We start from the raw sequence: 13,191 nt of genomic DNA, 5'->3' as shown, positions 1-13,191 counted from the left end.
AAACGTCCCTTTTTCAGGACTTGTTCAATGAACCATAAACAATTAATGAACATGCACCTGTGGAATGGTCGTTAAGACACTAACAGCTTACAGAGGCTATGCAATAAAGGTCACAGTTATGAAAACTTAGGACACTAAAGAGGCTTTTCTACAGACTCTGAAAAACACCAAAAGAAAGATGCCCAGGGTCCCTGCTCATCTGCGTGAATGTGCCTTATGCATGCTGCAAGGAGGCATGAGGACTGCAGATGTGGCCAGGGCAATAAATTGCAATGTCTGTACTGTGAGACGCCTAAGACAGCGCTACAGGGAGACAGGACAGACAGCTGATCGCCCACGCAGTGGCAGACCACGTGTAACAACACCTGCACAGGATAGGTACATCTGAACATCACAGCTGCGGGACAGGTACAGGATGGCAACAACAACTGCCCGAGTTACACCAAGAACGCACAATCCTTCCATCAGTGCTCAGACTGTCCGCAATAGGCTGAAAGAGGCTGGACTGAGGGCTTTGTAGGCCTGTTGTAAGGCAGGTCCTCACCACACTGGCAATGACGTCGCCTATGGGTTTTGTCTCACCAGGGGTGATGGTCGGATTTACATTTATCGTTGGAATGAGCGTTACACCAAGGCCTGTACTCTGGAGCGGGATCGATTTGGAGGTGGAGGATCTGTCATGATCTGGGGGGTGTGTCACAGCATCATCGGACTGAGCTTGTTGTCATTGCAGGCAACCTCAACGCTGTGCGTTACAGGGAAGACATCCTCCTCCCTCATGTGGTACCCTTCCTGCAGGCTCATCCTGACATGACCCTCCAGTATGACAATGCCACCAGCCATACTGCTCGTTCTGTGCGTGATTTCCTGCAAGACAGGAATGTCAGTGTTCTGCCATTGCCAGCAAAGAGCCCAGATCTTAATCCCATTGAGCACGTCTGGGACCTGTTGGATCGGAGGGTAAGGGCTAGGGCCATTCACAAGTTTTTCACAATTCCTGACATTTAATCCCAGTAAAAAATCCCTGTTTTAGGCCAGTTAAGATCACCACTTTATTCTAAGATTGTGAAATGTCAGAATAATAGTAGAGATAATTATTTATTTCAGCTTTTATTTCTTTCATCACATTCCCAGTGGGTCAGAAGTTTACATACACTCAATTAGTATTTGGTAGCATTGCATTTAAATTGTTTAACTTGGGTCTAATGTTTAGGGTAGCCTTCCATAAGCTTTCCACAATAAGTTGGGTGAATTTTGGCCCATTCCTCCTGACAGAGCTGGTGTAACTGAGTCAGGTTTGTAGGCCTCTTTGCTCGCACACACTTTTTCAGTTCTGCCCACAAATTTTTTATGGGATTGAGGTCAGGGCTTTGTGATGGCCACTCCAATTCCTTGACTTTGTTGTCCTTAAGCTATTTTGCCACAACTTTGGAAGCATGCTTGGAGTCATTTTCCATTTGGAAGACCAATTTCCGACCAAGCTTTAACTTCCTGACTGATGTTCTTTGAGGCTACCCGGAAACATGTCCCAGTCTGCATGATCAAAACAATCTTAAAGCATGGATTCTGATTGGTCAGACCTGTGTTGCATAGTCCTTACCATCGGTATATCCTGTTTGAGTTTCTGCCTATAGGAAGGGAGGAGAAAAATGGAGTCGTGGTCAGATTTGTCTAAAAGAGGTCGGGGGAGGGCCTTGTATGCATTGCGGAAGGTAGAGTAGCAATGATCCAGTGTTTTACCAGCGCGAGTGCTACAGTCAATATGCTGATAGAATTTAGGTTGCCTTGTTCTCAAATTTGCTGAATTTAATAAATGCAGCCTCAGGATATATGGTTTCCAGTTTGCATAAAGTTCCTTGAGGGCTGTCGTGGTGTCGGCTTGAGGGTGGATATACACTGTTGTGACAATAACCGAGGAGATTGCCCTTGGGAGATAATACGGTCGGCATTTGATTGTGAGGGATTCTAGGTCAGGTGAACAAAAGGACTTGAGTTCCTGTATGTTGTTACAATTACACCATGAGTCGTTAATTATGAAACATACACCCCTGCCCTTCTTCTTCCTGGAGAGTTGTTTATTCCTGACATTATATCCCGATAGAGTTTACGTACAACAGAGTATGTTACAATCCCTGATGTCTCCCTGGAAAGCAACACTTGCCCTAATTTCGTCTACCTTGTTATCTAGAGACTGGACATTAGCGAGTAATATGCTTGGAAGCGGTGGGTGGTGTGCTCGCCTTCGAAGTCTGACCAGAAGACCGCTCCGTCTACCTCTTCTCTGGCGGCGCTGTTTTGGGTCGGCCTCTGGAAACAGTTCAAATGCCCTGGGTGGTTCGGACTGAGGATCCTCTTCAGGAAAGTTGTATTCCTGGTCATATTCATGGTCGTAGTGCTGGTAAGTTGACATCGTTCTGATATCCAATAGTTCTTCCCGGCTGTATGTAATAACACTTAAGAATTTCTGTGCTAACATTGTAAGAAATAATACGTAAAAAAAAATAAAAAAATACTGCAAAGTTTCCTAAGGACTAGAAGCGAGGCAGCCCTCTCTGTTGGCGCCATCATCACTGGCCTCGTGGTGAAATCCCAGAGCTGTTTCCTTCCTCTCAGGCAACTGAGTTAGGAAGGACTCCTGTATCTTTGTAGTGACTAGTTGTATTGATACACCATCCAATGTGTAATTAATAACTTCACCATGTTCAAAGGGATATTTAATGTCTGTTTTTTCATATTTTTGCCCATCTAGCAATAGGTGACTTTCTTCGCGAGGCATTGGAAAACCTCCCTGGTCTTTGTGGTTGAATCTGTGTTTGAAATGCACTGCTCCACTGAGGGACCTTACAGATAATTGTATGTGTGGGTTACAGAGATGAGGTAGTCATTCAAAAATCATGTTAAACACCATTATTGCATACAAAGTGACTCCATGCAACTTATTATGTTTTACTCCTGAATGTATTTAGCCTTGCCATAACAAAGAGGTTGAATACCTACTGACTGAAGACATTTCAGCTTTTCATTTTTGATACGTTTGTAATAATGTAAAGGGTGTGATTACTTTCTGAAGGCACTGTATATTCATCATGTTAGACAATAACAAGCTGTCATGGCCAGATCTCTCTCTCTCTCATCTTTTCCTCTCTACCCCTGGTTGCTGGGTTACGGCAGGGCCTGATGTAGCTCTTGGCCGGGGCGGCTATGTTCTACAGATGGCCTTGTCCTTCTTCTCCTCATCTCTCTTGTCCTCACCCCTCTTATCCATTTTCTCTCCCCCTCTCCCCTCTCTCGCTGCCCTCCTCTCGATCAATTTCTCTTTCTTTCTGTGTACCTTTTTCATTTTGTCTTCGACAGTCCCATTCTTCTCTATCAACAGCTCTCTGTTACTAAGTGAATTAAGCACCCCTTTCTATCTCTCCAGCTACCCACCATAGGTTGGCTGAGGGAAGGGTTAGGGTAGCGGATGCTGGGAGCTGGGGGTGAGTGTTTGATTGGTTGAGTAAGAGGAAGACGTTTTTATCTAAAGATTAAACCACACTAATTTCGGTTGGAGGTGATTGATTTGTCCCCTGGTGTCTGACAGACTTACTGACAGGAGAGGAAACTGACTGAAAGGAGAGGAGACTGACTGACTGACTGGAGAGGAGACTGACTGACAGGAGAGGAGACTGACTGACTGACTGACTGACTGACTGACTGACTGACTGACTGACTGACTGACAAAAGAGGAGAATGACTGACTGAAAGGAGAGGAGACTGACTGACTGACTGGAGAGGAGACTGACTGACTGACTGACTGACTGACTGACTGACTGACTGACTGACTGACTGGAGAGGAGACTGACTGACAGGAGAGGAGACTGACTGACAGGAGAGGAGACTGACTGACTGGAGAGGAGACTGACTGACTGACTGACTGACTGACTGACTGACTGACTGACTGACTGACTGACTGGAAAGGAGACTGACTGACAGGAGAGGCGACTGACTGATAGGAGAGGAGACTGACTGACAGGAGAGGAGACTGACTGACTGGAGAGGAGACTGACTGACAGGAGAGGAGACTGACTGACTGGAGAGGAGACTGACTGACTGACTGACTGACTGACTGACTGACTGACAGGAGAGGAGACTGACTGACAGGAGAGGAGACTGACTGACTGGAGAGGAGACTGACTGACTGACTGACTGACTGACTGACTGGAGAGGAGACTGACTGACAGGAGAGGAGACTGACTGACTGACTGACTGACTGACTGACTGACTCTGACTGACTGACTGACTGACTGACTGACAGGAGAGGAGACTGACTGACAGGAGAGGAGACTGACTGACTGGAGAGGAGACTGACTGACAGGAGAGGAGACTGACTGACTGGAGAGGAGACTGACTGACTGACTGACTGACTGACTGACTGACTGACTGACTGACTGACTGACTGACTCTGACTGACTGACTGACTGACTGACTGACTGACTGACTCTGACTGACTGACTGACTGATTGACTGACTGACAAAAGAGGAGAATGACTGACTGAAAGGAGAGGAAACTGACTGACTGACTGACTGGAGAGGAGACTGACCTGTCTGTTTCCCCCAGTAGACTGACCTGTATGTTTCCCCCAGTAGACTGACCTGTCTGTTTCCCCCAGTAGACTGACCTGTCTGTTCCCCCAGTAGACTGACCTGTCTGTTTCCCCCAGTAGACTGACCTGTCTGTTTCCACCAGTAGACTGACCTGTCTGTTTCCCCCAGTAGACTGACCTGTCTGTTTCCAGCAGTAGACTGACCTGTCTGTTTCCACCACTAGACTGACCTGTCTGTTTCCCCAGTAGACTGACCTGTCTGTTTCCACCAGTAGACTGACCTGTCTGTTTCCCCCAGTAGACTGACCTGTCTTTTTCCCCAGTAGACTGACCTGTCTGTTTCCACCAGTAGACTGACCTGTCTGTTTCCCCCAGTAGACTGACCTGTCTGTTTCCCCCAGTAGACTGACCTGTCTCTTTCCCCAGTAGACTGACCTGTCTGTTTCCCCCAGTAGACTGACCTGTCTGTTTCCCCCAGTAGACTGACCTGTCTGTTTCCCCAGTAGACTGACCTGTCTGTTTCCACCAGTAGACTGACCTGTCTGTTCTCCCCAGTAGACTGACCTGTCTGTTTCCCCCAGTAGACTGACCTGTCTGTTTTCTCAGTAGACTGACCTGTCTGTTTCCACCAGTAGACTGACCTGTCTGTTTCCCCCAATAGACTGACCTGTCTGTTTTCCCCCAGTAGACTGACCTGTGTACTCTCCTCATCTCCTCAGTAACCCAGGGGGTGCACTGTCCCTCTATAGCCTCCTGTCCAGGGGGTGTACTGTCCCTTTATAGCCTCCTGTCCAGGGGGTGTACTGTCCCTCTATAGCCTCCTGTCCAGGGGGTGTACTGTCCCTCTATAGCCTCCTGTCCAGGGGGTGTACTGTCCCTTTATAGCCTCCTGTCCAGGGGGTGTACTGTCCCTCTATAGCCTCCTGTCCAGGGGGTGTACTGTCCCTCTATAGCCTCCTGTCCAGGGGGTGTACTGTCCCTCTATAGCCTCCTATCCAGGGGGTGTAGTGTCCCTCTACAGCCTCCTGTCCAGGGGTTGTACTGTCCCTCTATAGCCTCCTATCCAGGGGGTGTAGTGTCCCTCTATAGCCTCCTATCCAGGGGGTGTACTGTCCCTCTATAGCCTCCTATCCAGGGGGTGTACTGTCACTCTACTAGCCTCCTGTCCACGGGGTGTACTGTCACTCTACTAGCCTCCTGTCCAGGAAGTGTACTGGTACATCAAGCTGCCCCACTACAGAAACAGGAAATAGACTAGTGTCCTGTCCAGGAAGTGTACTGGTACATCAAGCTGCCCCACTACAGAAACAGGAAATAGACTAGTGTCCTGTCCAGGAAGAGTACTGGTACATCAAGCTGCCCCACTACAGAAACATGAAATAGACTAGTGTCCTGTCCAGGAAGTGTACTTGATTTGGGATGCAGCTCCTCCTCATCTCGTCTCCAACTAACTTTAGATTTTCCGAGTCTGATTTTATTCTCCTTCCCAGATTCACTTCCTCCCGAAATACGCGGAGAGTCTGATGGACCAATGCGTCAACTTGGTCTTTTGTTAACCAATAAGAAAAAAGTGAGAACCTCCCAGCGCAATTGACATTGTCTAATCGGCTTAATCTGCCAACCAATCATCTTCCACAACACCTTCCCCTACGTGTCTTGTGCATCTTGGCAATAAAGAGACTGTGTTTGTATAGGTCAGACATCTTGGCAATAAAGAGACTGGGTTTGTATAGGTCAGACATCTTGGCAATAAAGAGACTGTGTTTGTATAGGTCAGACATCTTGGCAATAAAGAGACTGTGTTTGTATAGGTCAGACATCTTGGCAATAAAGAGACTGTGTTTGTATAGGTCAGACATCTTGGCAATAAAGAGACTGTGTTTGTATAGGTCAGACATCTTGGCAATAAAGAGACTGTGTTTGTATAGGTCAGACATCTTGGCAATAAAGAGACTGTGTTTGTATAGGTCAGACATCTTGGCAATAAAGAGACTGTGTTTGTATAGGTCAGACATCTTGGCAATAAAGAGATTGTGTTTGTTACTCTCATTGGGATAGTTTTCCCCACAAGTGCGACACACATTGACCACAGATTTTAAGGGTGTAGTTTTTTATATTTTCAGTGAAGCCGTTAGCTAGCTAGCTGTGCCCTTTGCTAATTAGCACGGTGGAAGGTAGGCCCTACCGTATTTTTCCCTTTGATGCCAGGGGGAATGTTATTGTTCCCTTTGAGACCAGGGGGAATGTTTTTCTTCCCTTTGAGGCCAGGGGGAATGTTATTGTCCCTTTGATGCCAGGGGGAATGTTATTGTTCCCTTTGAGACCAGGGGGAATGTTTTTGTCCCTTTGAGGCCATGGGGAATGTTTTTGTCCCTTTGAGGCCATGGGGAATGTTATTCTTAGCACACCACAAGCCTCACAGTCCTTTGATTTGAAAAAAAATGAAATGATGACTAATACTTTATTCAGTAAAGTCCCTCTCATTTCATTATATGATCACTTCCGCTAAGGCCAACGTAGAAGGTTTGTTGTCCCAGGCTTATATTCTCTGTGCCTGGTCACAAGGTTCCCGTGCGGCTCAGTTGGTAGAGCATGGTGTTTGCAACGCCAGGGTTGTGGGTTCGATTCCCACGGGGGACCAGAACGGAGAAAAAAAATGAAATGTATGCATTCACTACTGTAAGTCGCTCTGGATAAGAGCATCTGCTAAATGACTAAAATGTAAATGTCAAATGTAAGGTTAGTCCGATTTAAAATGACGCGTAACGCTTTGCTTTCTGCAGTCAGAACCAGTTCCAGTCCTATATAATATGCAGCAGTTCTTAGGTCTTTGGGGTTGTTTCAATGTCTTTCAGCTGTGAAACGCTCTAATTTTAAAAGAGCGATGAGAAGGTAGCCTAGTTCCGGAGGTTAATAGATAGTTGGGCGTGGAGGGCCTATATATAGCGGAGAGAGGGCCCCTGGCTGTCCCTTAACTTACGTCCCACTGGACCTACAGGGGCCTTTAATACTGAGCAGCAGAACCACTGGCCTCAATACACAGGCTCTTTCTCTCTGTCTATCTGTCTGTCTCTCCCTCGCTCTGTCTGTCACTGTCTGTCTCTCTCTAGCCGTCTGTCTGTCTGTCCCACGCTCTCTCCGTCTGTCTCTCTCTTTCCCTCTCTCTGAAAGAAAAAAAGAAAGAAAATGAACATAAATATAAATTGTATTCGTTCTTCACTGACAACAGGTCACAAATCTTTCTGCTGTGATGTCACACTGTGATATTTCACCCAGTAGATATGGGAGTTTATCAAAATTGGGTTTGTTTTGAAATTCTTTGTGGGTCTGTGTATTCTGAGGGAAATTAATGTCTCTCTCTCTCGCTCTCTCGCTCCCTCTCCCCCTCTCCCCCTCTCTCCCTCTCCCTCTCTCTGTCTCTGTCTCTGTTTCTGCACAGTGAGATAATGACATCAACAAATATAATAATAATAATAATAATAATGATGGTGATTACAGAAAGGGGAAAATATACAGTGGGATCCAAAATGATTGACACCCTTGATAAAGATGAGCAATAGTGACTGGGAAATTATTTAATTTTATACTAATACAATTTAATACAACAAATACTTTTTTTCTCAAAAAAGGTAGGGGTCAAAATTATTGACACCATTAAATCCTTTGTATTTATTTAACTATACAAATTCTTATTTACAATGACGGCCTACCCGGCCAAACGCTAACTCAGACAACGCTGGGCCAATTGTGCGCCGCCTTATGGGGACTCCCGATCACGGCCGGTTGTGATACAGCCTGGAATCGAACCAGGGTCTGCAGTGACGCATCTCAGCACTGAGATGCAGTGTCTTAGACCGCTGCTTTGCTCTGGAGCCCGGATGTAATGCCTTCGGAAAGTATTCAGACCCCTTCCCTTTTTCCACGTTGTTTATGTTACAGCCTTATTCTAAAATTGATTAAATTAATTGTTTTCCTCATCAATCTATCCCATAATGAGAAAGTGAAAACAGGTTTTTAGAAATGTTTGCAAATGTGTAAAAAATTAAAACAGAAATACCTTATTTACGTAAGTATTCAGACCCTTTGATATGAGACTCTAAATTGAGCTCAGGTTCATACTGTTTCCATTGATCATCCTTGAGATGTTTCTACAACTTAATGGGAGTCCACCTGTGGTAAATTCAATTGATTGGACATGATTTGGAAAGGCACCTGTCTATATAAGGTTATCAGTGCATGTCAGTCCAAAAACCAACCCATGAGGTTGAAGGAATTGCCCGTAGAGCTCCGAGACAGGATTGTGTCGAGGTTCAGATCTGGGGAATGGTACCAAAAAATGTCTCAAGAACATAGTGGCCTCCATTCTTAAATGTAAGACGTTTGTAACCACTAACACTCTTCCAAGAGCTGGCTGTACGGCCAAACTGAGCAATCGGGGGAGAAGGGCCTTGGTCAGGGAGGTGACCAAGAACCCGAAGGTCACTCTGACAGAGATCCAGAGTTCCTCTGTGGAGATGGGAGAACCTTCCAGAAGGACAACCATCTCTGCAGCACTCCACCAATCAGGCCTTTATGGTAGAGTGGCCAGATGGAAGCCACTCCTCAGAAAAAGGCACATGACAGCCCGCTTGGAGTTTGCCAAAAGGCACCTGAAGTCTCTCAGACCATGAGAAACAAGATTTTCTGGTCTGATGAAACCAAGATTGAAGTCTTTGGCCTGAATGCCAAGCGTCACGTCTGGAGGAAACCTGGCACCCTCCCTAAGGTGAAGCATGGTGGTGGCGGCATTATGCTGTGGGGATATTTTTCAGTGGTAGGGACTGGGAGACTAGTCAGGATCGAGGGAACGATGAACGGAGCAAAGTACAGAGCGATCCTTGATGAAAACCTGCTCCAGACCTCAGACTGGGGTGAAGGTTCACCTTCCAACAGGACAACGACCCGAAGCACACATCCAAGACAACACAGGAGTGGCTTTTGGACAAGTCTCTGAATGTCCTTGAGTGGCCAAGCCAGAGCCTGGACTTAAACCCGATTTAACATCTCTGGAGAGACCTGAAAATAGCTGTGCAGCGACGCTCCCCATCCAACCCGAAAGAGCTTGGGAGGATCTGCATTGAAGAATGGGAGAAACTCCCCAAATACAGGTGTGCCAAGCTTGTAGCTTCATACCCAAGAAGACTCAAGGCTGTGATCGCTGCCAAAGGTGCTTCAACAAAGTACTGAGTAAAGGGTCTGAATACTCCCTGATCCTCTCAAAAAGATGAGTTTGTCTCGCTGTGTCCAGTCCAGGTGGTGCTTGTACAGGCAGACCATCTATAGGAGGAAGGATGTCAGCGTTGCTCAGCAGCCTGGTCCCGACTGAGTCCTAACGGCCCTTATACGACAACAACATCATCTAACGTCAGCTAGACACAGATCATAAACGTGATGTTACCTAATGAGTCAGCCATCTAACATCAGCTAGCTAGCTAACAGTAAGCTTTAACTTGGAATGAAAACATTTCTGACAACATTAGAAACGTATAATATCTGAATCTGTAGCTAGATTCTTACCTGTATACATGGATGAAAAGCTTCACGGCAGCCTGCAACCCCTTTTCATTAAACAAGACGTCCTGTATCGTTTCTGTTTTGTTTTGTACAGGTTCGTTGTGTCAAGTCAGTCTGGTTCACACTGACCGTGTCCAATGCCATGAGAATCGTCTGAAGCTTTAGCTCTGACCATTTTACTCTCCCTAGCAGAGCTGGTTAGGCTGTTTTCATGTTAGCGTTGGTGACTGTAACTGTGCTCCTGGCAACAATTGAATTACTCTTTATCAACCGGTGTTGAGCGTTCGTAAATTCATCCGTTATTCTGCGCTCTGGTAGATTCAGAGAAGAAGAGTGCTCTGAAACAGTTGTTGCAGTGACGTTCTATTTAAATGGATACTTGCATAGTGGAGTCTTTTTAATATGTTTTAATACGCGATACATTATAATAAGCAGCGTTTAAACAGGAATACCCTACCACATAATGACCAGCTCAAATAGACAGAAGCGTGCTATACGGCAAACCAATCCAAACTCAACTCTCGGCATGTCCAGCCCACTCATTATCTCAACCAATCATGGTTAGCGGGAAGGTTGCTAACTTTTTCAACTTAACCCTTTTATTCGTATTTATACGTTTGTTATTAAGGCACATGAACGTTAACTTGTTTGAGAAGGCATTACTGTCAAAAAACGTTTAAACGGCTCTCCTGTGAAGTAGTGACAAATGCCTAGTTTCCTGAAACGGGTCACAAATGTGGTATTTCAGTTCAAAAGTTGTATAAATTTGCAAAAATTAATAAAAACCTGTTTTTGCCTTGTCATTATGGGGTATTGTGTGTAGATTGATGGTGAAGCCCCAAAATTGCCCTCGCTAGAAGCCTGTGTTTCAGACATAAGGAAGTGGATGGCTGCAAACTTTCTACTTTTAAACTCGGACAAAACAGAGATGCTTGTTCTAGGTCCCAAGAAACAAAGAGATCTTCTGTTGAATCTGACAATTAATCTGGATGGTTGTACAGTCGTCTCAAATAAAACTGTGAAGGACCTCGGCGTTACTCTGGACCCTGATCTCTCTTTTGAAGAACATATCAAGACTGTTTCAAGGACAGCTTTTTTCCATCTACATAACATTGCAAAAATCAGAAACTTTCTGTCCAAAAATGACGCAGAAAAATTAATCCATGCCTTTGTTACTTCTAGGTTGGACTACTGCAATGCTCTACTTTCCGGCTACCAGGATAAAGCACTAAATAAACTTCAGTTAGTGCTAAATACGGCTGCTAGAATCCTGACTAGAACCCAAAAATGTGATCATATTACTCCAGTGCTAGCCTCCCTACACTGGCTTCCTGTTAAGGCAAGGGCTGATTTCAAGGTTTTACTGCTAACCTACAAAGCATTACATGGGCTTGCTCCTACCTATCTTTCCGATTTGGTCCTGCCGTACATACCTACACGTACGCTACGGTCACAAGACGCGGGCCTCCTAATTGTTCCTAGAAATTCTAAGCAAACAGCTGGAGGCAGGGCTTTCTCCTATAGAGCTCAATTTTTATGGAATAGTCTGCCTACCCATGTGAGAGACGCCGACTCAGTCTCAACCTTTAAATCAAATCAAATCAAATTTATTTATATAGCCCTTCGTACATCAGCTGAAATCTCAAAGTGCTGTACAGAAACCCAGCCTAAAACCCCAAACAGCAAGCAATGCATGTGAAAGAAGCACGGTGGCTGGGAAAAACTCCCTAGGAAAAACTCCTGAGAAAGGCCAAAAACCTAGGAAGAAACCTAGAGAGGAACCAGGCTATGAGGGGTGGCCAGTCCTCTTCTGGCTGTGCCGGGTGGATATTATAACAGAACATGGTCAAGATGTTAAAATGTTCGTAAATGACCAGCATGGTCAAATAATAATAATCATAGTAGTTGTCGAGGGTGCAACAAGCACGTCCGGTGAACAGGTCAGGGTTCCGTAGCCGCAGGCAGAACAGTTAAGTCTTTACTGAAGACACATCTCTTCAGTAGGTCATATGATTGAGTGTAGTCTGGCCCAGGGGTGTGAAGGTGAACGGAAAGGCTGGAGCAACGAACCGCCCTTGCTGTCTCTGCCTGACCGGTTTCCCCTCTTTCCACTGGGATTCTCTGCCTCTACCCCTATTACAGGGGCTGAGTCACTGGCTTACTGGTGTTCTTCCATGTCGTCCCTGGGAGGGGTGCGTCACTTGAGTGGGATGAGTCACTGACGTGGTCTTCCTGTCTGGGTTGGCACCCCCCCTTGGGTTGTGCCGTGGTGGAGATCTTTGTGGGCTATACTCGGCCTTGTCCCGGGATGGTAAGTTGGTGGTTGGAGATATCCCTCCAGTGGTGTGGAGGCTGTGCTTTGGCAAAGTGAGTGTGGTTATATCCTACCTGTTTGGCCCTGTCCGGGGGTTTCATCGGATGGGGCCACAGTGTCTCCTGACCCCTCCTGTCTCAGCCTCCAGTATTTATGCTGCAGTAGTTTATGTGTCGGGGGGCTAGGGTCAGTCTGTCACATCTGGAGTATTTCTCTTGTCTTTTCCGGTGTCCTGTGTGAATTTAAATATGCTCTCTCTAATTCTCTCTTTTTCTCTTTCTTTCTGTCTCTCTCTCGGAGGACCTGAGCCCTAGGACCATGCCTCAGGACTACCTGGCTTGATGACTCCTTGCTGTCCCCAGTTCACCTGGCTGTGCTGCTGCTCCAGTTCCAACTGTTCTGCCTGCAGCTATGGAACCCTGACCTGTTCACCGGACGTGCTACCTGTCCCAGACCTGCTGTCCCAGACCTGCTGGAACCCTGACCTGTTCACCGGATGTGCTAACTGTCCCAGACCTGCTGTTTTCAACTCTCTAGAGACAGCAGGAGCGGTAGAGATACTCTCAAAGATCGGCTATGAAAAAGCCAACTGACACTTACTCTTGTGTTACTGACTGTTGCACCCTCGACAACTACTATGATTATTATTATTTGACCATGCTGGTCATTTATGAACATTTGAACATCTTGGCCATGTGCTGTTATAATCTCCACCCGGCACAGCCAGAAGAGGACTGG

The sequence above is a fragment of the Salmo trutta genome, chromosome 28 (assembly GCF_901001165.1).
Source record: "Salmo trutta chromosome 28, fSalTru1.1, whole genome shotgun sequence".
Classification (NCBI taxonomy): Eukaryota; Metazoa; Chordata; class Actinopteri; order Salmoniformes; family Salmonidae; genus Salmo; species Salmo trutta.
This window is presented reverse-complemented; position numbering follows the sequence as displayed.